This window comes from Acanthopagrus latus, chromosome 17 (assembly GCF_904848185.1).
Source record: "Acanthopagrus latus isolate v.2019 chromosome 17, fAcaLat1.1, whole genome shotgun sequence".
In the NCBI taxonomy this organism is placed as follows: Eukaryota; Metazoa; Chordata; class Actinopteri; order Spariformes; family Sparidae; genus Acanthopagrus; species Acanthopagrus latus.
The window spans coordinates 30,028,084-30,043,788 of record NC_051055.1 but is presented as its reverse complement, the minus strand read 5'-3'; positions in this window follow the sequence as shown (position 1 = coordinate 30,043,788).

The window sequence follows — 15,705 nt, the reverse complement described above, 5'->3', positions numbered from 1 at the left end:
GAGAAGAAAAAAACAGAAAAAAGGAGAGAGGAGGAATGTAACATGATGGCTGTGAGGACGCCGATGGGAATTTTGTCCCTGTCTTTTCCCCATAACCCCTCCTAACCTCTCCCATTCTCCTCAGCGCTCCGATCACAAACCCTCTTTGTGGCTCTCCCCCCAAAAAAACCTTCATCGGATGCCAATTTGCATAAAGGCAACAAGCAACAACACTTTTTTTTTTTTCCTCCTCCTCCCTCCTCTCTCCTGTGGGATAGGACAGCAGTGGCTCCGCCCCCTCGCAATGGCAACGCAATTCTTCTTGTTTTAGGACACACATGCACACACACAACCGCACACACACACACACACACACACACACACACACACACACACACACAACCGCACACACACACACACACACATACAGGAGAGCATACGTGCAGGATGACATGACGATCAATGTGCTTGTTTTATGATTCCCTCAGTGCACATATCGTACGTTTGTGTACAGTGCAGACACACACACACACACACACAAAGTCATTGCTCATGCATTCAGAAATGCTGCACACACACACACACACACACACACACACACACACACACACACACACACAACCCCTCACACGTCTCCCTTTTGAGCATAATTAAAACAGGAGGTGCTCACACAATACGCTTTTGTCTTAGGGCATGGCGAGGGAGGCGGGGCGCTGCATATTAATTAGGAGGCGACGGTGTGAAAGCCAATCAGGCGTGTTAAACAGATGACATACTGGGACAAATATGGCACTACTTTCTCGCCGCTCTCCCACAGTGGCGCATGGATACAGGCGGTGCCACGCTGCAACTTCCGGCCATGGCACGCTGCCAGTGGTTGGAAAATTAGCAGCAGTGGCTGCCGGGATGAATTAGCGGCCTGAACAATGCAGGAGGCTGTGTGCGACGCAGCAGGGGGAAGACGAGAGGTGGCTGACGGCTTGAATGTCAAACCGGTAGGTGGCGACGTTGAGTCGAGCACAAGCTCAGACCTGCACAACAGCTCCTTTTTTATTTTTTCTTCTTCCCACGAGCCTCAGAATTGAAACCTGAGGTGTAATTAAATGAACGTGATCAGAAAAAAAAGGTATGTTTTGAGGTTTGTGATGAAGCCTTTTCACAGCCAACAATGACGAGAAGAAGGGACGTCACCTGGAAAGCACGGGCGCCAGGAAACAGACTTTTCATTTAGCGTGAATGAGAACAACGTGACACACAATGAGCCCCGCGTCTCTATTGAGCGGCCCGGCTGCCAGCGTACAGTATTTCCCTGACAACAAAAACCGTTAGCCCAGATTTAGCGTCAGATGTTCATTCCAAACTGGACACATCTGTTTGGTTATCAATAACGTCGGGACTGTTTGGCATGCGGGCAGCTCCCCTCTTTTTCTCCCATTCACAACTCTGTTAAAGGAGAACAATTCAGGTGTTATAAATCACCGAAAGGGGAGCGAGCCAGCGAGCGGCTGACAGGCAGTACAGTGGCAGAGGGAGACCTCCAGCACCCTGCCACCGTTTTTTGTTTTTTTTATCCTCCAGGGCCACCCAGCTTCATTGACGTGGGCGATCCCAACCTCCGTTTCTTTGTTTTTCCTGCTCAATTTCCCTTTTCTCCGGGGTTTCTTTTCTCTGGCGCTCTGTGTTTGGTTGCGAGGTTTGTACCCCATTTCCTTCACGTCCTTTTTTTTTTTTTTTTCGCTCCTCCTCTGCGCCAATTGAATTTGTCTTATTCGGTTAATCTCTCCTGCTCTTTCTCGGCCTTTCTTTTCGCTGTGGCCTATCCCCACCTATCCCTTCCTCTTTGCTATCCCCCTCTCTGCCAACTCACCCCTCTGTCGTTTTCACCCTCCCTCTCTCGTTCTCACCAACCCTCCCCCCCTCCCTCCCTCAGTTCTACCCATCTCTCTCTGCCATTTCCCCGGTAAGGGGGCACTTTGCTGCTCCTGTCTTTCGATCTCCGCTGTTGGCACTCAGTTCTGAGCGGCCGGCCCAGTGTGTGCGGAGGGGAAGCTGTGTGTGAGCAAACGGGTGCCCACGCCTGCCCCCGGCGCCACAAAGGAGCCTTTCTTCGCCCATCAATGGCTTCCATTAACGCCGGGCCCTCTGCCTCTGGAGGGGATGTCAGGCTTCCCGAGATGGCACACAGAGACGGCCATTAGAGGCAGGAAGCCGGGGGCAGGGGCATCATGGGAGAGCTGCCAGGGCAGAGGAGGAGGGGGGACAAAGAGGGCATGAGGCGGCGTTTTGTGTTCTGAACTCAGCCCGGCGCATATACAGACACAAACTCTGTAAAGGACACATTTATACTCCCGCACACACACAAAGTGATGCACGTGAGTGTGTGCACGCCAGCGTTCAGCTGCTGCAGCCGTTTGAAATCATTTTAGGGTTGAATTTGAAGATAAATTACCTCTGATAATTATTGTTCTGCATGTGTATGTTCTGGTTTCTATGTTCAGCACAGGAGCGTAAACAGCTCGGACATTCAGATAATTTCCTCTCCAGGACTGAACCGTTTTAAACCCGTCACACACAATGAGAGTCTGTTGATTCATCAACAGCAAGTGTATCAAGTGGAACCCCAAACACAGAATGTCACAGGACCACTTCTAATAATACAAGAGTAAAAACACATTCAGGTTCAGGTTACTTCATTTGTACCCGGCGGTAGATTTGGACAGCCATCGATCTCGACTCAACTCGAGACAATTAACTGTACAAAAACAAACACAGCACTAAAATACATTTCCTCTAGAATAAACTACAGAAGTCATTCTGCAGATCATGTAGCCTCAAATACAAGTGTACAGATTCACACCTATTGAAAAAATAAACATGGTGATATTCTGCGTTTCTGTTGCTGTCAATGTGTGAAATAAAAAAACAAAATCAGCGCAAAACAAATCATATGCTCATTATTATAATTTGAATGAGATATGACGATTGCGAAATGATTCATAATTAGAGGGAACAATCGTTTTTGCATCACAATCATGACATTTGTTGGGCTCCGTCCCAAATCTTGGAGAACAAATGCTTCATCGCTTCAGTATAATGTTGTTTTGTTACATTTTTTTTTTTAATTAAAAAAGTTGCAGCATCGACAATATTTAATCTAAGTGTGCAGCTGTCGATGAAACCAACAAATCTGTCCTTTTATATACGACTGAAGATTTAAGTCTTTACAGATTAGTCATGTGTGTAAATATTAGTGTCGACACGATACTGAAATCCGTAAATTTGGAAAAAAAAAGCCATGAAAATATTGATATTTTTACAAAAAGATAAATATAATGAGGTTTGTGTTCTGTGTTTTAAGCTCAACGGCAACTAAGTTAATTTACTTCTGAAGGAGGCGGGGTGATGTGGGCACTGCAGCGGTGTGTGTGTGTGTGTGTGTGTGTGTGTGTGTGTGTGTGTGTGTGTGTGTGTGTGTGTGTGTGTGTGAAATCGCCGTCGGAGAGGAGAGCAATAAAAGCTCAGCTGGTATCAATACTGCAGGAAATGACTCAAACTGTTTCAGATATATAGAAGCGATATGTGTTACTATGTTTTGACACTAACAAATGTAATATTTTTTAAAAGGCAAACTAATTTTCTAAAAACAGCAGCTCACGGTATTTTTTTTTTAACAAATATTACACAAACACAGGGAAATAATGCATTTATTGGGGCCTATTTTCTCAGGCGGATGAATCTACATTTGGTGCTCTTTGAGTGTTTATAGCTGCATGGACGGTGTGTGTTTAAAATGATCTACAGTGTGTGTGTGTGTGTGTGTGTGTGTGTGTGTGTGTGTGTGTGTGTTCACCCAGTACTAGTTAGTATAGGATTAATTTATTGTTAGTTTTGGTATTTTGGGGGGATTTGTTGACAATAAAAATAAAAATGTGTGAATGTGAAAGAATCTGAAAACATTTCAGACCTCACACGGGCACCATAACACTTTATTTAATAACATCCTTGGTTTTTTTTGCGGGGGATTCTGTTGGCAGGATTACAGCCTGAATCTGCTCCAGCTCTCACCTTTCTCTCTACAACACTTCCAATATTTACAAAAATATCACAAATAAGCACATTTTAAATGTTATCAGTCAAACCTGATGAACACAGAAACGAGAATACGAACCAAAAAAAGAAAACACAAGTGGAAACGCTTGTTGGCACACACATGTGATACATGTGTTTACATGCACGGAGGGCTCACACACACACACACACACACACACACACACACACACACACACACACACACACACACACACACACACACACACACCAGAAGCCTCTTGGCAGTCGGTGTTGTTGTGCCACTGCTCCTGTTGCAGCCCGGTCACCTGAGAAGAGGGGAGATGTTCTCTCAATCCGCCTTTTTTCATCATTTTCTCAGTTTGTCTTCATCTCGGGCCTGTTTCAGAACCGATGCTGCTGTGGGTCAGCAGTCCAACGGGACGTCACGAAGAGAAAAAATAATCTGCACGTTATCCAGTGAACTTTCATCCTTTAAATCCTTTAGTTCATGTTGATTTTGAACAGGTTAAAAACATCTTCTGCAGCGAGATCATTTCAATCTGTTGCCATAATGGAATTAATTCATTTTGTCTGATTTCTGATGGAAACATATTAAATTGTTTTTTTTTCATGTAATTGCAGAGAACTGCCTATAACTAATCACTGTGTAAACTTAATTTACACAGATTGAAAATAATTTAAACTTTTTTTTTCAGCCTTTTGCCAGTTTTAGTCTATTTTAAACTGGAATGTCACCATGCTATGACCAAACACATTCAATTCATGTCAAATTCTGTAACATTTACACCACAATGCAGGGAACAAATATATAATTCCTTAATTTAATTTTTTTTACAGTTTTCTGTATCCATCAGTTAGACAGATATTGTGATTTATAGTTTGATGATCATGTTTCAATGGGTTGAAATGCTCTATACCTCTACACTTTAATTTACATACCATGAATTGTATCATAAATGAATCTGTTGTTATCAGCCCTTGAAAAATATCAAGTCTCTCCATAAGTAGAATTGATATAGTATTTTTCGCTTCCATAAGTTTCTTTAATTTCCATTCTTCTGTTAACATGTGTTGTGGTTAGGGTTTGGGCACAAAAACTTCTTGGTCAGGGTTCGAAAAACATCTTGGTTTAACTTAAAATGTCATTTTTTTGTTGCCACAAACATGACTGGAGATGTGCCAACTGTCTGGAAATTCTCCCGAGAGCTACTTTAAAAATATCCAGTGGTTTCAAACCAGAATCCGACTGAGGTCCACAGCTTCCTTCCAACTCCACCTTCCTGTCCTCCACCTCCAGACATGAAGGTCAGGTAATAAACACACATTGTCAGTATGATACGTAGCCTACGAGATGTACAAATTTGAATGTATCTGCGGTTTGCCGAGATGTTAACTACTAACATTTGAATCCTGGCCATTGGACTGGATTTTGAGCTCCCACAGGAAGATGCAGACACACATCGCTTTTCAAAATGTGCACATTCCCTGGACAAAATAAGAAAAAGTACTTTGTTACTACTTGGCCGCATGTGTGCATAATCATCATCATCCTATCCGCCTTTCTTTAGAGAAGCAACAAGTCGATATTTATGAGAAACTGACATCTCACCGCGCTGACAGTGGTCTGAACTTATCTAAGGAGAATGAAGCTTTTAAGAACATGAGAGTATTTTGCAGCGAACGTACTGGGAGATCTAACAACACAACCTTAAATGATGCGAGCAGACGCTGTATGCTAGCATCGAGGTGAAGACAAAACACAGTTGCAGCGCGAGGACTGCCTCGATGTATCTAGTCGGAGTGAGATCACAGGGCCATCTGAGGCGTAGACGTGAAAGGAGGCAGGTCGGCCTTCTCAAGACCTTCTGAGAAGAGAAGAAACGGGTCGGTGAAAGGGAGGGTCCGCTCTGTAGGAGGGGGGCGTGCTGTGAGAGCAGGTGGGGCGGTGAAAAAGATGGGGAGAGTGTGCAGATCAGAGGGGTGTATACGAGCCGGGGACGGTCAGCATCCACTGATCTAATGACGGGCCGACTTCAGAGCGACGCTGGCTCCCTTTGCACAGCGCCAATTAACTCCGAGGGTGGGGACAGTTGATGGACAAGTCTATTATTAGCATGTGAGGAGTGCCGCAGTGCCTCAAAGAAATCAAAGAAAGAAAAGTCTTGAAGGAAGTGGCAAATGCAAAGTGAATGCACGTGATATGCTTCATTGGCCCAATTGTGGATGTATTGCTTTCTTCTCCACACCCCCCCCCACCACCACCACCTCCACCGCCACGTCGTCTCATGTGCAGAAAATACAACACAACTCTGCAAAATGATGTCATTGGTGGTATAGCACTCTGGGAAACAAAAAAGGAAAAATACACCCCTTCATTCAAAGAATATCAAAGGTAGCTCGAATGCTTAAATCCTTCCAGCTGAGCAGAGCGCGGCCCGCCGCCCCTCCCCGCTCATCCCACCTATCATTGTCTCCGAGCAGGAGGGGGTCGCTCGTTGATTGGGCTCCATTTCAAACACGTTTTTCTCGTGTCCACCAATAAGCTTCTCCAAGGACGATCAGCGGACAGCAAAACACAGCGTTTCTACCAACAATTATAATGTTCAAAAAAAAAAATCACTCAACACTTTAATCTTTAGTGATCACGGAACTGGATCCAGACTGTAATCAATCATCGTTTTGCACCGTCACTGACAGGTGTAGAGTTTCATGATGATGGGTAACATCCAGCTAAAGTTAAGCACTGAAGTCTGAGGTTTGTAGCGAATAATGATGCTATGAACAGTTGATTTTAAGACCTGGATGTCTTTACTGCTGAACAAAATTGAGAAAAAGCTCCAAATGCACCTTGTGATCTTTTTGTCAGGTGTCGTTTCCACGGTCAACAATTAACTTTCAAGATTTTTAAGCCGACCTGAACGAAGGCGAAGGCCTCGAGGTGTTCAGACAAAATGGAAATTTGAACATCAAATATCCAACAGGCGACTCCATCTGCTGAGGAAGGTTGTGCAACACGATCAAAAGCTCCTGAGCAGCTACTAAGTGACATTTTTCACCAAGAAACTGAAGGAAAGTCAAAACATCATCTGGCTGCTGTAGCGCCACATTTTATGAGATTATTACATTTATACACAAATACACTTTTCTGCTCCACGTCGGCACATTTACTCTGGTACATGTATATCAAATCCAATGTACAATAGTGTATTATGTACATATGAATATAAGGATTTTTGCTTTTGTTACTCATGTACATTAAATATCAGATAATTTAAGACTTACTTACTCAAGTGTTGGTCATACGGGAAACTTTCACCTTTACCAAACTAATATTTTAACCAAATACTTTTATTTTTAATATTACTCAAGTGTGACTGTTGGGTGCTTGTAACAACACTGGTTAATAATATGATATCAATATAAGTATAATATAAATATAAAAATACTTTTGTAACAAGACTTTTACTTGTAACAGAGTATTTTTCTACACTGTGGTGTTGCTATTTGTAGTTAAGTAAATGATCTGACGAAAGTATTTAATTTAGTGACCCTCTCACCTCTTTTCTGTCTCTTTCTATAACAGAGGAAGAACCGAAGCGACAGTCTGAACCGGTAAAGTTCTGTAAAGTTTCTCCGTGTTCTGTTGATCCGCTCTGTGAACTCGGGCTCTGCCTCCATGTTTGTTCGGCCTCATCAGAGCTGATCTCACACGGTGGAGACGATCATCTGCTTTTTTATTTTTTCTACATTTATGTTTTACTTCGCCCACGAGAGGAGACGTGAAACTTCAAAAGATTTAATTAATTCTCATTTTTTTAATCAGGTCTTAATCTTAATGTCTGCTCAGCTCTATACGGAGGTCTGATGCAACATACGCAGGGATTAAAATGCTGAAAATTAAATGCTAATAAGATTGTAATCAGGAGGAAGAAGGGCTAACAGAGGTTCATGCTAACTGACGAACGGCTTGTTTCAGAGTTGTGTCACATACGTACAGTTGACACATGGAGACATGAGAAGAATTTATACATGTTCTTTATGAGGTATTTTAACTTAAAGGAACAGTTCGCCAAAAAATAAACTTTAGTCGTCATCTTCGGCTCGTACATCTCGTCAGTTGTGATCCAAGTGTGCAGGAACTGATTTTGGAAGATGTTGCTTACACACTCGCACATCAGACGAGCTGCATGCTAACAAAGTTTAGCTAAACAGCTGCAATGATCAGTTTAGCTTTAAAAATTGTGTTTTTCAAACAGTTTGTGATCTCGAGGCTTCTGGAGAGATTGATCACACTGGACGAGCTGTATGGAGTTGTTTTGGTTGTTATTTTATGTTTTTAAATCAAGTCTCCAGCTACTTCAGGTGTTCAGCAGAACGCTGCAACTCTGTTTTACTGTGAAGCTCCAGAAATGTTCTGTGGACTACGACACTTCACCTGACTTTATATCATCAGGAGGAGGAGAGGAGGACTTTATATCATCAGGAGGAGGAGAGGAGGACTTTATATCATCAGGAGGAGGAGAGGAGGACTTTATATCATCAGGTGGAGGAGAGGAGGACTTTATATCATCAGGTGGAGGAGAGGAGGACTTTATATCATCAGGTGGAGGAGAGGAGGACTTTATATCATCAGGTGGAGGAGAGGAGGACTTTATATCATCAGGAGGAGGAGAGGAGGACTTTATATCATCAGGAGGAGGAGAGGAGGACTTTATATCATCAGGTGGAGGAGAGGAGGACTTTATATCATCAGGTGGAGGAGAGGAGGACTCAATGAATCTGGTTAGAAATCCTCAAAAAAGTCTCTCCTCACATGTGCAGAACTTGCCTGAGAGACATCACGTTTTTAAGTTCTCTTCAGTATCACAGTGATGCAGTGACGGCTGTCTGAACATCCACAGGTTCACTGCTAACAGGAAGTGCTAACAGCTAATTCTGCAAAGTTTTAATTAAGTTTTGGAGTATTTTGGAGTATAACTACGTCAGGTGTTTAGCAGAATGCTGCAACTCTGTTTTACTGTGAAATGTTCTTTAGACTGTGAAACTTCACCTGACTTTATATCATCAGGAGGAGGAGAGCGTGACTGAATTTACATTTTTGGGTGAACAGTTCCTTTAAATCATAAACCAATCACTGAAAACACAGTAAATCTTCACCAATAAATATGATAAAAAAGCAATATCAGCTGTAAAAATCCCCTTTTCCTTAAATGCATCAAAAAACAGTGAAAAGTCCAAAACTGAACTGATTCAACAGGTTTAGTTTGTATCACTGCCTGATGCATCTTCTTCCTGCGCGCCCTAGAACTCCATCATATGTGGATTAATCCGCCGCTGGAAATAGTTCCTGATATTTCCTCCCTTTTTTTGTTTGATTAGATGCAAACAGTGTAAAATAATCCAGTGAGCAGCTTTCAGGCAGATATTTCTTCATCTTTACTCCTCGGTGACCTCATCGCTGCTCTGTTGGACTGGGTATTAAAAGCTGGAGTTAGATTTTAATTTTTAATGGAACAACAGCAACAAAAAGGAGTGTAATGTTAACTCATGCGTCCCCTCGGGTCCTGTATTAAACTGCAGGAATATTAAAAGTGGTAATGGCACCAGGAGAGATAAAAACCAGGAGCATCCCCACAGATTTTCTTCATATTGTACAGAAAAAAGAAAAAGAAACGTGTGATTATTACTGAGATTTTCTTCTTTCTTCTTCTCCCTCCTGCATGTAGAGAGGGATAATCACATGCTGCAGCTTATCTTTGGAAATGTGTTCTCCTTTATGTGAAGAGCATTTCGTCTGTTGTTCAGGAGGTATATGTCTGTGTGCTCCCATCACTTGGAGGAGGTGGAGGGCGGATTAAAGTGAGGCTAATCTCCAATCCAGGGCCTCCTCCTCCTCCTCCTCCTCCTCTCGTTCCTTCAGTTCAGCCTCCCTGCAGCTGCCAGGTTGCTGTTCCACTTGTCCGCGGCGGCTTTATTCATGAGGACGAGGGACGATGGGGGGAGAAAACAAGCAAAATGAAAATGGCAGCTGTTTGTTTACGCGTTCCCACGACTCCATGCCAATTAAGCATCGTCATTCCGTCAGCCGCTTGTCTTCCCTGATTAGACACCCCTCAGCAGACAAGGCGAGAGAGGGAGCGAGAGGGAGCGAGGGGCCCGGAGGGAGGAGGAGCAGGAGGCCCGGAGAGGAGCGCTCCTGCCCGGGCACCGCCGCGCAGCGAGGCCCGCTCCTCTGGTTCTTATCTGACATCATCATTTTATTTTAAGGATCTTTTTTATTTGTATATCACAAATAATATACAGGATGATTTAAAACACATGTATCAAGATAAACAGGGAGATTTCTACATGTAGAATCATCATGAAGTCATTTTTTTTATTGTATCCGCTCCTCTGTGACGATATTAAAGATTTAAAACGCTGTTTTTTAAATAATAATTTACAGGATTACATCATGTGATTTTCATTGTGTATAATAAAGAACAAAAATACATCATCTACCTTGACATTTTTTTTTTTATATATATATTTTTGAATTTTCAAAAAGTTTTAAAGGCCATAAAATCAAACCTTAAAATCATTTTGGAAAATAAAAGCACACAAACGTTTTATTTCTTTATTTTTTTGTGCAGAAAATACGAGATTTAAGTTTTTTAATTCAAATAATCTTTAACTTTCTGCTTAAAATCTAAACGTCGAGTTTGGCCTTCAGCTTGCAATGATGTTCAAAATGTATAATGACTGAAGGATTTTAGTAATTAAAATGATTTTAAAAGATAAAATCACATTTTTCCAAACTACCAGGCCCACTTTCACTTTAATTCAACGCTGTTAAATCATCGAGCTGCAGCGTTTTTATCTGAGGTGTAATTAGCTGCTTTAGTTTATTTTTGGTTCTGAAATTAGTTTGAATAAATGAAACAGAAAGAAAAGAGTATTTTCTGGAGGTTACTGGTATCGAAAAATGAAGTTTGGTGGATAATTTCGATTTTTTTAGAAAATGTTTTTGTGGTTGTGACGTGTCGACAGAAATCCGATCCTTGTGCCACGTCCAACAATTATATATCTAAACCGGCCTGTGGGAGCTTTAGGCATCAAATCTGAAATAATAAAATGCAACGAACTGCTGCTGCATGAATGATGAGCTGCAGATGATGATTCACAGGCCTGTGAAGGAGCAGCAGAGTCTGATTTACTCGCTGCAGCTAAAACTCAGCGTTTCTGTGTCGTTTTTAACTGAACACACATGTGCATCTACACCAGACTCCTAACAAAAAACACTCGATTTAAAGGCAGGTTTCTTCTCCTCCTCCTCCAGCAGCAGCAGCATGACGGATGTGTGTTTCTGGTTATTATTGGATTACTTCACGCTTTAAATTGCAATTAGGCTCAAATGAGTCACCAGATATGAATAATATGAATCCATGGCACCAGAGTTCTGCAAGACCTGGAAATGTTCTGCTGCGTGCTCTTTAAAATGGGATAACAATAACAACAACAATAATAATAATAATAATGATGATAATAATTTTATTTCTCTGCATGTCATTAAATAAATACAGGTCATATAATGAAATCCTAAGATTTGACTCTGCTCAGTCAGTTATTACATTAATGTAGTGGAGTAAAGAGGAAAATGGAAATACTCAATTAAAGTACAATTACCTCATATTGTACTTGATTGTAATTTAGTTGAGTAAATGTATTTGGTTACATTCCATCACTGGAAAAGGCCTGAAATTCAGATCAGTCAACTTTATGGATTTTAAAGGAACAAACTGCACTTTTACTCATCACATACATGTAAATATATAAAATAAATATCAGCTTATCCAGCTTCTTCTTCTTCTTCTTCTTTATAGTATTGCTAAATTTATTGTAAGACAATTATCACTCATGCTGCTGTTTCCTCCATCTCCCCATCACTGTCCAGTCTTTGCAGATTTATAAGAAAAACTCTGGTGACAGTAGAAGTTCTGATCCAGCTTGTTTCCTCCAGTACAGTAACAGAGTTCAGGCTCTGACATGGACTCAGAGTATCAGAGTAAAAAGTCTCCCTCTGAAGGACATTTGTGCTCAAAGCTAACTGAAGCTCACGTCATATTAATAGAATTCAAAGACTATTAAAGTTAAAGGTAGAATCAGTAGGATTTGTCCCAGCTGTTCCTGAACGCACCACAAAGACAGTTGATTGTTGAGTCTCATTCCCAGGACGTCAAATAGACACATGTTGGGTTGGTAAAGCGTCCCGAGCAGCAACAAAGAGAGAAAATCAGAAACTCTCTGCAGATACGAGACACTAACACGCCTTTTCTCCACATTCCAGCCTCCCTCTCTGTCTGTAAAGAGTAAAGTACAGATACATGAACAAAAATACTGCAGGAGAGAAATGAAGTGTTTGTACTTTGTTACTGCCCACCTGTGGAATTCGCCCTCCAGGCCAGCAGGGGGCAGTGTGACAGATCAGGTGGAGGCTGTCGGTGTTACACAGTTTAGATTGTTTAGACAGTTCGAAGAAACAACAAGCTCAGACTTTCTGATCTGTTGGCGCTTTGTTCCAGTTTCCACCTCCTTTCATGAACACACCTGCAGTCACAGCGAGCACTCAGGTGTTTGGACAACAGGTAACCAGCCGGTCGATATCTCAGACGACCTCAGTTCCGTCTCTCCTCCTTCTCAACAGCAAGAACGAGCAGCCTGCAGACAGACTGCTTCATGTGGAGGCGCCTCTCCTTCTCTCTGTGGAAGGAGGTGCTGCAGACGGATCCCACGGCCTCCTCCTGAGGAAAAGGTGGATGTGTTGGTAGAAACTTGACTTCTTTGTGCTTTTTCTGTGGACTCGTGATGATCAATAACCAGGAAGTTTGACACGATGATTTCTACATGTATAATCTCAGGAGATCCATTAATGTAGACGTACAAAACAACAAAACAACAACAGTCATCAAAGCATCCTGTCAGTTTACTGCACGATGGGATGTTGGAGAGAGAAACATGCAGAAGAAGAAGATTCCTCCACTGACTCCATGTTTGTTTAATATGTCGTCATGGAAACGGTCAGATTACCTCCACCTGCAGACTCTGTTTCATCCCATAATCCACTGCAAATCATTGGACACTTCAGAGCCAGAAGTCATGCGCAGTGATCTGGTGTTAGAAGCAGAAACTCAAGATTTCCATGATGACATGGAGCTGCTGTTACACTGTGGGATTGTGGGTACTGTAGTATCTCTCCATGACATCATAGTCCTGCTTCAGAATATGGTTTTTCACTTCTCACCTCACTGTTGAGCTCTTTACGACTTTAATTTAAAAAATGAGAAACAGATGTTAACAGGTGTTGAAAAGTGACTCCTGTAAAACTCTGTGGCAGATTTAATCCACAACAAACTGGTTCGCTCCGTTTCCTGTTTGCTTTGTTCATTTATTAAAAGATGGAGTCAAACTTCAAAATATACTCATAGATCTGCTTTCACGTTCGAATCATTGTTGGCTCAGAAATCTGATTCACAGAAGTGTTTAATTTTGATTATCTGCAGGATCCACAGTTGTTTGTCGCTGTCCTTACGCTTCCTGTGAGTCTTCATGGATCCTCTCAAAGGTTGTCAATCATTAGATTTAGATCATATTCATAAAACGCCTCCATCCGGTGCGTCTCGCTCTCCTGGAATGACGCAGACTTGTTTGTGACGGCATTACCATGAGAAAGCAGCTCCTCCTCACTGCACTTATTTGACCTCTGACCTCCCCTTTGTGCCACCCAGACAGCAAATTGCCGCGGCGGTGGTGACGGGGGTCCCTCCTCTCGCTGCTCTGCTGCCGCTGCCGTCCTCTCGCCGTGGGAGGGGGGAGAGAGAGGAGCGGGTGGGTGTCTCTCAATCAGGTCGTTTAATACCAAAGTCAATTCCCATACACCCCCTTCTCCACAAACACACACCGTCACACACGCTCCCACACTCGTAACCAGACAGGCTGGAGGACTCCGTCTCAGCAGCCTTTCTTTGCCGCCCTGCTCCCGTCTGCACCCCCTTTTCTTGTCTGAGTTTTAATGAAGAGAGGGGGACCCGTGGAAGGAACATGATTAGGGGGGAACCCTGAGACCGCGAGGCCGCTCACTCTGCATGTGTGTATATCTGTGTGTGTGTGTGTGTGTGTGTGTGTGAGTCTGGCTTCGGAGGCTTAATCCCATAGAAGTTGCAACGGGATGAGAAGCATATGCAGCATATTACGGCTGCATCGTATTCACGGCAGCATCAATGGCGTCCTCTGTCTTACCATCAAAGCCCTGGGAACGTCTTTGTGCGTGCTGCTGTTACCATATGGTAACCGCCGCGCCCGCCTTCAACACTGAAAGCGGTTTCTGATTACAACAATGTTGTTTTCAGGTTTTGCCGTAGCGCTACATGTATGCGTTTGTGTTGTTTTTTTTTTGTTAATGCTAAACTCGATTAACATAAAGACAAAGAGGTGAGGATGTTTCACGGCTGATGTTTTTTAATCGTCTGTGGGCGTCTTGTTTCAGCGTTTTACACGACGAAACGTATCGCGTAATCTACCTCCAGTCCATCGCTGTGCTGATGTCACACCTGCATCATCGTCCTTTTTCTCATCACGCATAAAATTATTTCTTGAATCCAGATTTCAGAGGAAAGTTTTAGCATCCCATGACGGCAAATAGATTCCGAGGCTTTCCAAAGTAAAAGTGAAGGAGTTGAAAACAACAACAACAACAACATCTCGAAATATTTAAGGTGTCCTCAGAAATCTCCACCGGTGTGACTTCAGTCGTGGTCGGCTGTTTGGCAGCCATGTTGGCTGTGATAACACCTCCTCCCTCCTCTCCACCGGCTAATGTCAAAGTCAGGTACTGATCACATAATGTGAACGTTTAGTACAAATGTCAACCTCTGTGTTTGCAGAAACGTTAAGAGACTGGACTGTTTAATTGAAGAAATAATTAAGCTAAAATGAGTTGAAGTAAAGATGTAAAATGTAAGTTTGCTTTCACACAATCATCTAATATCTCAGTTCTGCCTCGTGATAGAGATCCAGCTTCAGTTTCAGAGGAGGCCGATGTTATCATGAAGGTTCAGAAGGTTCACAGGAGACCTGGTCTGCTCTGAGTGTCCCCCCCTAATCACCAACACTTACTCCTGATTGCTCATTGTCCTGGACGAGACCGGAGTCGGCTGTAGGAGGCCATCAAGGAGCCTCCGTCCTCCGCCGTCCTCGTTCCCAGGAGGACAGTCAGTCGCACACGTGGAGGTCAAGTGGCGAGCTGCGACTTCTTGGAGGATGTGATTCGCAGCAGCAAACACCTTTTCTCGTCCAGCCGTCTCTCTCCGAGGTCAGAGAGCGTTTGTGCCGACCGTGACCTGTCCTGTTGTCTTCAGCCAGGAGGACGAATGAACATAACACACACTCGGAGGTCCAGCTCTCTTTGTGTGTGTCGGCCCTGATGTGTTTTCAGGAGGTAATGGGGGGGTTTAGAGTAAAATGGTTGCCATGACTCCCGCAGCGAAATGTCACTTAAGACCTTCCGGCTGATTTGAAGGTGAAGACGCAGAGTAAAGGCTGAAAATAGGAGCAGCGACCTCGTGGGTCCTACATTCCCGACCTGCATCCTCCTGATCAAAGCTACGTAAACCTGTGGTG